The sequence below is a fragment of the Passer montanus genome, unplaced genomic scaffold (genome assembly GCF_014805655.1).
Source record: "Passer montanus isolate IOZ18808 unplaced genomic scaffold, ASM1480565v1 scaffold10, whole genome shotgun sequence".
In the NCBI taxonomy this organism is placed as follows: domain Eukaryota; kingdom Metazoa; phylum Chordata; class Aves; order Passeriformes; family Passeridae; genus Passer; species Passer montanus.
In genome coordinates, this window is record NW_024356505.1 from 16,367,114 (window position 1) to 16,379,666 (window position 12,553).

General features: G+C 35.8%; 1 long non-coding RNA gene across 1 annotated transcript in view; it reads left to right on the plus strand.

Moving 5' to 3' along the window:
* LOC120503301 overlaps window positions 1-12,040 on the plus strand; it is a 31,956-nt gene extending 19,916 nt beyond the window's left edge. The window contains exons 3-5 of the long non-coding RNA XR_005627705.1: window positions 8,509-8,602; window positions 9,833-9,892; window positions 11,871-12,040. This is a non-coding gene — a long non-coding RNA (uncharacterized LOC120503301). The remainder of the gene's footprint in view (window positions 1-8,508; window positions 8,603-9,832; window positions 9,893-11,870) is intronic.
* The last annotated feature ends 513 nt before the right edge of the window (window positions 12,041-12,553 follow it).

Sequence of the window (12,553 nt, forward strand, 5' to 3'; positions counted from 1 at the left end):
TCCATTCTTTCTCAAACTTTTCCTTCAACACATTTAACACACAATAAAAACACATTTTCACTCATCTCTGTCTTAATTTAGAACACAGTGTACTTTTGATCTTGATTTGTTCCTTTCCTAGACATAGAGAAATGAGAACTTTAAAAAAAAAGAAGACAGAGAACATTTTGTGTCCTGTTTTTTCTTTCTGGTTGGTTTTGGTTTTTATTTGCTTGGTTTGTTTTTGAGTTTTGGGTGGGTTTTTTTTTAGTTTTTTGTTGAGAATTTTTTGTTGTTGTTTTGTTCTTGGTTTTTTTGGTTGTTTTTTGTGGGTTTGTTGGTTGGTTTTGGGGGGTTTGGATTTTTGCTTTTTGGGGGGCTTGGTTATTTTTATCTGCCTGTAACTGGCATTTTTTGTTCTCTTGACTTAATTAAAGACTTAATTTTTGGGATATTTTTAAGGTTTTCCCTTGATATCTTGCTTGCGGACATCACATAAAGGAATAATGGCTGCTGTTACTGAGGCAAGCTACTGTAGTTGACTTATATTTACAACAAAGTCTTATCTGTGAAAAGGAATTTATATTTTCAGGGTTTTTTTTCCTAACAGCCAACTGATCTAAATTCACCTGGTTTAAATTCATTCAGCAGTTCAAGAAAAGATCATTGATTATTGGTTCTTTAAAAATTCCCTAGTGTTCCAATTCTAGTAGACAGTTTCCATCTTGATGGTTTTTTTTGCATTCAAGAAACTGGTTTTTAATCCAAATACTGTATTGCTGGCAGACTGGGTACTTTGAGGGGTTGGGTTTTTGGGGTTATTTTAACTTTTTAAAATTTTTCTGGGTTTTACTAGAGTAACAGAGAGAAATGTATATTTGAGTTTATTGCACTTTAATATATGCACTGAGGTATCTAATAGTGCAACCTACTGTCTCGGACAAGAAAACATTCAGAAATTGTAACAGAAGGCATCCAGCAGCTTTAACCTGGAGTTAATGATGGATAATAAGTTGATGACAATACTGATAACAGAATTTAAGTCTTTTACCTTCGAGTGAAATTAGAATGAAATACCAATTAAGCTTGTTTTAGAACCCTTATTGTTGTTAATTTGCTTTGCAATCCAACTAAACCTCTCACATTTCTTAATTCTGCATTACATTGTGGTATCCAACTAAGAGATTTGTCTACAAATAGGAAATAAAAGCCATATGATCATCATTTAGTTTCAGTTTGAGGGCATATACTGCTGATTAAAATAATGTTATGAAACTTACTTATGGAGTGATATGTCAACTTTGAATTAAACCATTCAGAAAAGTTACACAGCTTAATGATAATTTCTGATACCTCTTTTCAGATTTTTTTAGTAGATTCTGCTATATTAAAATTTATCCTTTTTTAGAGCTTTTATAAGAACACACTGGGTACTTCTAAAGCAGCTTTGTTCAATGTATGAAAGCTCTTTTACAACTCAGCAGGTTTATAATACATGTTTATTTACCCCAAATGTACCTATTCATTTAATTGGTAGAGACTGACAGACTACTTTACTGTTTTTATCACTTTGCAGTGGCATCAACTAGCTTCCTTCCTGCTTTCTACATCAATGGAATAATGAGTCAAGTTTAATTTTTACTTCCCTTTCTTAGTGAAAATGATAACCAAGGAAGACTTTGGGTTCCTGTCTGACTGTATGGCATCTATTTTAGCTTGAGTCAAGTACATTTGTGTGCAAAATGCTATGCAGCAATGAACTTCTTACTGAAAATGTCACATTCTTTAGGTTTCAGACTTTAAATACAGATTCTCTAAATTTAGATTTGTCATCATGCTGAGAACAATAGCCATTCTAAGACTATAGCTCCTACTCTGCAGATCAGAAGGAAGATCTCTCAAACTGTAGCTTTTCTATTTAATGTGGTTGAATCCTAATTATCCTGAATACACAGAGTTAAACTTTTCATATAGTTACTGGAAAGATAAACATTTTTACCTAGGGATGAGTTAGATCTCATTGGGTTTCTTGTTTTGAAACAAGCATAAAGTAGGGTATTTTCACAGTGTGCAGATTTAATATTTTCTTCTGAGCATCAAGATCTCCTCTTCATTTAAATTGGTGGACTGCACAGACACAACTTACATACTCCTCGTGTGTGTGTCACACAGTACTAAGATCTTTTGTGGTCTGCTTGCTATCAGTATTCTACCAGTATTGTGTTTGTGCGGTGCTCCTGTGGCAGGAAGGAATGATGAATCTGACTCCACGATCTTAGGATGCTAATTTATTATTTTATGATAACATATTATATTAAAGAATACTAAACTAAACTATTCTGAAGAATATAGCAAGGATACTTACAGAAGGCTAGAAAGATAATAATGAAAACTTGTGACTCTTTCCAGAGTCTCAACACAGCTTAACCCTGACTGGCCAATAGGTCAAAACAATTCACATGAAACCAATGAAACAACCACCTGTTGATAAACAATCTCCAAACACATTCCAAAGGAGCAAAACACAGGAGAAGCAAATAAGATAATTATTGTTTTCCTTTTTCTCTGAGGCTTCTCAGATTCCCAGGTGCAAAATCCTGGTCAAAAGGATTTTTCCAGGAGATATGACTGTGACAACCAGCATGACAAATGTTTCTGAGAACAGAAGTTGATGGTGTGATCGTATCTTTTACTGATCTCCTTAGACAGGGTGAGAACGTGCTCTTGGACAGCACAGGGGACTTTAATACCTGCTGTAGTGGGTCACCTCATATTAAGGAAAATATGACAGCACTGGTGTGGTTTAGGGTGCAAGCTCCCTGGACATACAAACACACAAGTTCTGTGTATGTCTCAGCACAGTAAGCACCCTTTTCACACAGTTCTGTTCCACTTCTTACGTCAGTGCATCTGTTGCAAGCGTTGGTTAAATATAATACATAGAGCAGCCAAGGAAGCTGTTCCTTAAACCAGAATATCTCTTACTTTGTTTGTCTGTGGAGTTATTTGGAGAAGGGCTTGTGTTTCTAGCAATGCAGGGAGAGAAATTTCTTTTTGAAAAGGAAAATATGTTTTCCTGGGGTTTCTCTTGCAGTACATTTAACTACAGATGGATGTCAATGAAAATTCCAGGCACAAGATTTCTTGTGATATTGTCAACAAAGTTACTTACATAACAAAACTATTTATTAAAAATAAGTTGCTCTGATTATAAAAGTGCCACATAAATGTCACTCCTATTCCTACAGCACAAGAAAACAATAGAACTTCATGTATATAACAGAAGCTTCATGTATATAACAGAGTCTGCTTGAAGTTTTTGACAACATTTGGTAAATTTGATTCCCAGAGCAGGCACAATAGTTATTGGTACTGAGATTCAATATATAACAGAAACTTCATGTATATAACAGAGTCTGCTTTAAAGTTTTTGACAACATTTGGTAAATTTGACTCCCAGAGCAGGCACAATAGTTATTGGTACTGAGATTCAAGTTGCTAGTCTTAGCTACAAACTTAGTATTAATAGTTGTCTACTATTTTCAGGCACCATATTACTATTGCCAGAGAAGACATAAAAATTTAATAAAAATTAAACTTTTAAAGTAAGCAAAAAAATCCACCAAATCCATGGATAAAATAAAATTGTGCTATCTTACTAGATGAAGAATATAATTAAAAATATATTTTATTTGCTCCTTCATATTTTTTAAGGGTTTGTCTTCAGTACTGGGACTGTCTTATATATAGCCTCTGTATAAATAAGCTAAAAAATAATTTGAAAGTAAATGAGTAAAGAAAAATTGGGTACTTTTTTCATGTGATATGTATAACTGTTGATGAAATTGCTGATCTAAAACTAAACTAAATACTTCTGTTTGTAGATTCCATTTTAGAAGTATTGGTGTCACCTAATATTTCAGTTTTCTGTACATCTAAGCATTTAAATAAGTTCTATATGATGTTTACACTTAAAAAAGAATACCTACCTAAAAAAGAATACAGGGGATACATGTGTATGTCTACAATTTTTTTTTTATGTTGGCAATATTTTTGTGAGCTTGGGCACTATTCTGCAGTGGGATGCTTGTACAGGACTGGAGGATGCGGCCAACAGAGCTCACCTAGTAGCAATCAGAAGACATAATTTAAACCCAAGCTTTTAACTTGCCATCAAATGAGACATACTTGAATTCCAAATTTTTGAATTCCACATATGTTTTGATAATTATTACCTAATAGTCAGCATTGGATACCTCAAAATACAGATAGAAATTGCTCAAACCTCAGAAATATCTGCTGTATGAAACTTCTGTTTCATAAAGGCCTGTGGGTTTTTTTGTGCTTTATCTTTTGAACCTTACCACTTGTATGTGCACTACTTGTGTAAGACTTATTTTGTCAAGTTAGAAATTTAGCAACAAGCAAGGATGATTTTTATTTAATGTTTTCTTTTCTGTTCAAAGATAAATATTTTCTCCTTGAACTTTCTTTCTTCAGTGTGGTACAGAAGAGGAATTCAGGTACCTTTTTGTTCATATGAGTTTTGCAAAAGCAGAAGAGTCATTGCATGTACTGTTATTTCATGTGTATGTCATGATCTTTGAGCTTTCAACTTTTACCCTGTTGCAAATCAAGTTTCCACTAGCACAAGCAGCTCCTGAAGCAGCCACTTTGGCCATCGTCAGCCTACCTGGGTTTCCTGAGGATGTTCACCCTGTGGTTTCACAGATTCTGAAACAGGAAGCAATTTAGTGAATTCTATTCACTGGAAGGGTCAAATGCCCTCTACTTAGAAAAAGACACTGACCTAACAAGCATGACCAAGTGGAAATAACTTCTTGTGTTTGCTGCTCAGCTCCTTTATTGTCTTTCTTACATTGTGTTGAAACATGTTGTGTTGTTTCTGCTGGGGCTTTACATTTTTCACAGCACTACTCCATTCAATAGATGTATTATATGAACACAGTCAAAATTTCTATTTAATAACTGTAAACAATTCATAATTCAGTATGGACAGATCTGCATAAAGCAGTACTTCTCTCATTCTCTATTCATTGGAGAGGAAGCTGTGCAAATTAGGTGTGCAGTTCCAATTGACAAGCTCAGGACTCTTGAAGTTGCTCTTTAAGCTATGTGAATGATGACAAGATTCTTGATTTTAAAACCAAGAACAGTTGCTTTCAAAGCTATTTTCCCCTTATTACTGCTGTGGGAATGAATAAAGATTGAGGTTTTCTTCCAGAAACACAAAAGACTGAGGTTTTTTCCAGTACATTTTCCCTCTTCTAGATGCAGGAACAGAACTTGCAGAGGTTTGTAACTATTGCTTCATCACTATACTTTTCAGTGAATAAATATTGCTCATCGATAAAACCTCAGGCAGACGGTCAATAATGGTTGGGTATTAGGTAAGGCTACAATGAATGTCTGGATAAATTTATAGGTTCAAGGAAAAGACAACAGAAAACTCTGAAGTCTAAAGACAATAAGCATTCTATAGGGATTAGAGCCAAGTTGTTCACTGGATAGCAGGTATCTTCTTACCCTTTGGGAAACCTAAGAGTTATGTGGGATTTTATTATTAGAAATGCTAAAGAACAGTTATGTCAGCAACATTATCTTGTCCTAAAGATTCTTGCTTAGTTCCATATATAGTTTTATTTAGTCCCATTGGAAAGCAAAATAGATGTTTGTTTGCTAGGATTTATAATGAGTTATACCTTGCACCAGAGGAAGTTTCTTTAAAACTTCCAAATGTTACACATGGTCCATAGAGCTAGATATATGTGCCAAACCATCCTTTAACAGATTATGAACTTGGTAAATACAAAAGCAGGTCAACAGTGGTGATGATTATGAACTTGGTAAATACAAAAGCAGGTCAACAGCAGAAGTCATCCTCTGAGATGGTTTTCACATAGAACTCCTTTTTTCTATTTCTGTGGTTTGAATTTAATTTTTTTTTCTTTACTTATAGTACTGGACGTGCCTTTTTTTTTTTTTTTTTTTTTTTTTGGTGACACTTAACAGGTATATTATCTATTTCTTTGTAGACCTGAGAGTGAGTTAGACAGCTAAAGAAAAAAATATCTGAACTTCACATATCTAGGCAAGAAAGAGAATTCCTCATTTGTCCCCCTGCATTATAAGGTCACACTTGAGAGTTTATTATCACACTGGATTTTTCTCCCTCTCCTTGTGTGTTCACAGCCATTTAATTTGTCTGCCAAAACTACTAGAGAATCTTTATTTATCCTCTGTCTGCAATAGGTACCAAATGTAACATTGCTAGAGCTCATTTATGTTTTTCCTGGAAAGTTAGAAGCATAACAAATCTACTGCAGAACAGTCTTTCAGTCCATCTGAAATGTTTTCAGAAGCCTCTCATTGCTCACCTGTTTTGACTTCCTTTGCAGTCAGTTCTGGACAGCAGAATATGAGTTAGTGTTGTTTTGTGCCTGAGCAGCCTCCTTGACTGCTGCTCTTTACAGTTCCATCAGGGAGGTATGAATGACGTGTGTAAGAGTGTTTTCAAGTATAGAAAGGTCCTGGAGACTGCTTGTACACCAGCACTAACATAAAACTTTATGTCCTGTAAAATGTATAACTCAAGCCCATGTTGCAAATGTCTTTATAATTATCTAGTTCATTAAAAATTATCATGATATTTGACTCATAGGCACAGGATCCCTAAGATACAAAATATCATTCTTGGGAATAGTGGGAAAAAGCACATAAGCTCACCTTATTTTTAGTAGGAAAGGAGTGTGTTAAACCTGAACATTCCCTGAACCTGCATAATTAGAATACCCAAATATCATTTAGTCATTAACTATTGATGTCTTCATAGATATGTAGAAATGGAGTCCTATTCATTACTGTTTTCTGCTTATATAACACTCAGGGGACTTAAGGGGTCTCTTGGCAGCAGGGAAGCCTTGAGAGAAAGGTAATTTAGACAGATGATAACTGTTGTGTTAAAAGGAAAGTATTTCCAACATTTGGAAAGGGCCATTGAAGAATATGATGAGTTGGCTTTTGTTTGTTTTGCAGATCACTGTCAATGATTATCAATAAGGTTTTTTTGTACATATTTTTTACTAAGGTCTAGAGGTTGTTCAATGAAAGATATTCATGTTCATTTTCTTTAATATGAGGGATTTTTTTTTCAAAGATAGAAGTAGAGTTATCTACCCAAAAGACTAGTTTAGGAAACTTGGAAATGGTCATATTCCAGCACATAAATGGCAGAGCCAAAGTGGAGTTGGAGCTGAACTTAGCAAGGGATGCAAAGAACAACAAGAAGTGCTTCTACAGCTATGTCAGCCAGAAAAGGAAGGTTAAAGAGAGCAGTACCCCTCTGAGAGCAATGCTGGCAGACAAATGAGGAGGAGGCTGAGATGCTCAGCAGTGGTTTTGTCTCAGTCTTCTATGACAGTCTCTTTCCACACCTCTCCAGTGGATGGACTGCAAGATGGGGACTGGGGGAAAACGAAGAGGGACTTTGACCAATTTGCTAGGGGAGTCCAAGGTAACTACATGAAATTCAACAAAGCCAAGAGCAAGGGGCAATCTCCAGCATCAGCAGTCTGTGGGATGAATGGATGAAGAACAGTCCTGCTAAAAAGGTCTTGCAGGTGCTGATGGGTGAGAGGCTGGTCATGAGCTGGTAGTGTGTGCTCACAGCCCAGAGAGCCAAATGTGTCTTGGGCTGCATTAAAAGCAGTGTGGCCAGCAGGGCGAGGGAAGGCATTCTGCCCCTCTGCTTCACTCTCATGACAACCCAGCTGGAGAGCTGTGTCTGGCTCTGGGGTCCTCAGCACAGGAAGGACATTGAGCTCTTGGAGCACTCCCAGAAGAGTGCCATAAAGCTGATTAGAGGCATGGAGAACTCCTCCAAAGAGGAGAGAATTGGACTGTTCAGCCTGGGCAAGAGGAGGTTCCAAGAGAAACCTTATTGCGCCCTTTCACTACCTGCAGGAGGCCTAGAAGACAGCTGCTGAGGGATTTTTTTTTGCAAGAGCATATTGTAATAGGAAAAGGAGTAATGGCTTTAAATTATTTAGGTTAGATAGGAGAGTGAGGAGGCACCGGAACAGGCTGATTAGAAAAGTTGTGCAAGCATTCAAGGCCAGGTTGGATAGGGATTTGAGCAGCCTGGTCTGGAGGAAGGTATCCCTTGGAACAGGATCATCCTTTAAGATCCCTTCCAAATCAGACCACTCAGTGATTCTAGTAAAAAAAATAATTAACTTGCTAGATGTATCATTTCAGAGTCTGTCCGCAGGATGATGATGTTTGCTTGACAAAAGAAGTCCTTTGGTTTATTATTTATTTCTCTCCTTTTTCTCCCTTCCCCCTGCTTTGTGCTGTTGAAAGGCAGCAATATATTACACAATTTTCTGGTATCATGATGGTACTCTGAATCAATAAATGAATGCTCATGTTGCACAAAGGATACTGAGCAATTTTATTTCATAATAGGATGCAGAAAGTGACCATACTTCGCATTTCCTGCCCTCACAGTGGTTTTTGGCTTTCAAGTCTCCATCAATCTAAAGAAAGTAAGAGTCAAGTGAGATACAAGAAGCAGTGAAGAGACATGAAAACTAACAAGAAGGTAGGAAGCAGACAGATCTATACCAAAGTTCAGGTTACAGTCATACCTCTGTCTCCATGTATGTTGTCACACCACCCCCAAATTCTTCATATTGAAGAAGCTATTAACATCTGAGAGACAGATTATCTGAAGCAAAGACCTCCACTGAGCTCTGCATCACCACATTGCATTTAATTAACTAGCAAAACACCCTGAAGTAAAATTGAATTAGTATCTCTTAAGCTAAGGAAGGTGAAGAATTTCAGACTTAATTTGCCAAATGGTATTTCATTATTTCAAAGGCAATGTGAAATTCTTACATAAAATCAGTTATGGCCAACTTGGTCATTGATATGGTAAAATTCTTGAATGTATCTGTGCCTTAAGCAGAATTTCTTCTCTTTTGGACAAAGTAAATTGACATAATTTGCAGAAATTTTGTACAACAACTCTATGGTGACTGAGACAAATTATGTGCAATACCCTGTAAGCAAACAGACTCAGCGTTTCGCTCTCTAATTGGATGGGTGAGATAAGTTGTGAAGTTCTTGCTTTTCCTTTACTCTTGGAAAGTCCTAATAAAGATGTAGGAAGCTGCTTTGGAGTGCTGAAGGATGTTTTTGCTTACCTTCTGTCTTCACGTTTGTTTTTTTTTTTAATGTATGTAGTATATATCACAATCTATCACTCAGTTTCTACTACAGAAGCAATACACTACCTCTTTTTGGAATAAAGTCAGCACACAGGTATATGTTCACAACTGACTAAATACATTGAAAAGACAGTTTCCATACTGAACTTCGCCATTCCTGTTGTTTTTATAGACTGTTACCAGCATATAAATAGACATTTGTATTTTAAACATGGAATGTGTCTAAAATGTTGTCTTTTTTCATTCTTTTATAGTAGCCAAATGACACATAAGCTTTTTCTATTGAAGGTTTTTCTATTGACATCATAATGGTTGAGAAGTCAAAGGAAATGTAATATATAGGAATATTCACAATATGAGCTCAAGTTGTATTTTTTAAAATAGATCACAAGTCCAATAACCTCTGATTCCTTTCCATTATAACATCTCAAATACTGTCTTCTAAAAAAAGAGTTTAGAACACACCTTTTATCTGTGTAATTCTTTAAATCCCATATGCAGCTAATGCTGATCTTCATTTGAATAGGGAGGTATAAATACCTATGTGTGGAAAAAAAGTTACTGTCATTACACCTGATTTTGAACTTCCATTTCTTCAGTTAGGAGATGATGCCTGCACAAATGATAAGAGAATATGGTGGAAGCTGTAAAATTGTTAGGTAAGTTGGCATTTCCCTTCATGGAAGAACTTACGCGTATATAACTGTGGTGTGCTTTCATTATTATTCTAAAACCTGACTGTAGAATGTTCATCTTAATATTGGAATTATTACTATTTTGTATTTCTATCTGCAGTATTTCCCCTCATGTTCTATCCAGTTGCCTTTAATCTGTGGGCCAGAGGGTGAGTTGTGTGCAAAGATGAAAGATTTGGGGTAGTTTATTATGGAAAACAGATAATTCTGAAGAAATATTAGGTCTTCTATACATAAAAACTTAATGCCCAGAGAGGTCTCTGGATAGGGCAAGAAGTAATGTGGTTAATTTGACCATCAAGAACAACAGTCTTGCTCTAAGGGACAGTTAAGCAGTGGAGCAGTTTGCCGAGAGAGGCTGGATTTTCTGTTGCTAGAGATTTTTTAGAAACTTGTTAGACAAATATGTTAGGTGCGAGGTTTGTGCCACTGGTTACTCAGAACATAGGATGCACAAGACAGACTCATGAGGTGTGTTCCTGCCCTATTTTTGGTTTCTTCTATAAAGGTTCCAGGACAGACTACATGAAAATCATTACTAAAAATCTATTAAAACAATTACAATCACTTTACCCAGCAAACCATCTCTTTTAATTTTTTTCAGAGATGGCTTGGTTTACTGTGGCCTGATAGGTTCTATTAAATTGATCCTTGCCATTTATCATTCACCATCTGGTCTCTCCTAAGTGTTTATATATTGATTCCTTTGTTACTTAAATCTGACCGGGTAAGAAAAGGAAGCAGTTATCTTCTGTTCAGAGAAAACAAGTTAACCAACACCTGTAGCATGGACCCTGCAATTCTTACTGAGTTTTTATGTTGAGAAATCTGTCCAGCATTTTCAGTAGTCTAGTCAGTGCTGCTTTGCTGTCCTGAGTAATCCCTCACGTCTCACCCTACAGCAGCCTTGTGCCATGCAGTTGGCTTTAGATACCCTTGACAGGATTTACATAACCTCCACCACCCCTGAGAGGAAGTGTTTTCTTTAAGCTGCACTTGAGGCCCTTACAATATCACAAGTTTTAGTCCTTGTCACATGGACATATGTCACACAGACATTTGTTCTCTCTAGCATTAATATGAATGTCTTGAACCCAGAAGTATTGTATTGTAGTGTAACCCTATGAAAACTGGAAAGGGGTAAAAAGACAAGAACAATTTTTCTCAGCTAGCTACAAGACCTTGAAAATAGAAGAAAAATCTCAGCTGAAATCGGCTTTAGATTTTATAAACCATTCATGTGAAAAACATTTCCTAAGAATCTTTCATACCATCAATTTTTTATACATGGATGCTGTGATAAGCATTTTACATGAAAAATGCTTGAAGCAATTTCTGTTCTGAAAAAGGAAACATTAATTTAAAAGACAATAGAACAAAAACTTATGAGATTTTATGACGTTATTTTATTTTGGCATTCTTTGTTATTCTTGTCTTTTACAGTTTGAGTATCCATTCTCAGACTGACATTTTCAATCCTGAAATATAGAGTTAAGTGTTTCTTCAATTAGGAAATCAGATGTGTATTAATTTTTTGCCTGAGCTAGGCATTTCTTGCATCATATGTGTACAGTAGCAGTACATAATTAATAATATTTGCATTAGCAATAAAATTTCAGTAATTAAGATTTTATTTTTGCAAGGTGGGGGAACTTTAGAAGCCCTTATTGCCATCAGACAGTAATGTACCTGAAAATGAGTGCATCCTGTTGCAGTTCCTGTAAAGAATTAAAGAAATTCTTGTGGATTTATCATTTAAAATTAGTGAGTCCTATTTAATTAAATAGGCTTTTTAGAGGTGTTCTAAAACTACATAAACTTCCAGGAAAACTTGTTCTTCTGAATTGAATTACTGAACGTTCAAATGTTAACTAATAAAGCAGCTTTGCTTTAAAAATTACTGTGGCACATTTCTAATCATTAATTACTATTATCTATACAGAAATCAACTCCATTCCATTTACTTGTGTGCCACAATATTGCATGTTTTCTGAAGTCTTTCCTTCAGAATAACTGATGTAAAGCAGGAAAGTGGAACATTGAGAGTGGAGACATTGAAATTTGCAATGAAGTGTATTGACATGGTATAAGGTGTAGTGATATTAGTTTGCAACATGGAAGCACACCTGGGGTAAGTCTGCAACATCTATTCTTTTTTTATGATACCAAAATATTGTTGCAATGGAACTCAATTCACTTTCCTCTGCATATCCTCAACAATTTGTATTAACATGTCCAGTGAAATAGAGGGTCATAAGGCTTTGAAGCCAGTTTGAGGGAGTGCATCTTCAGATATCAAACCCTTCTGGTGCCTCAGACCCTGAGATTATCTGAAAGCTTCTCAAAGTTGCCTGACATCCCTTCATTTTAGCCCTGTTCTTCAGGGAAACAGTACTAAATTGGATTCTTAAAAATGCCTCTGTCACAGTGTGCATCCTCCCAGTGAAACACTAAGAAGCTTCTTATTGTGACTGGTTTATATGAATTGTCAAGAATTGCTGGAAACATGTTTATGATATGACACAAGGCAAGATAGTTGAATAATCAAAACTAATGCTTATGTTCTCTTCTTGGGATTATGTTTCTTTTCTGGATTTTATGGTTAAGGGAACAAAACACAATTAA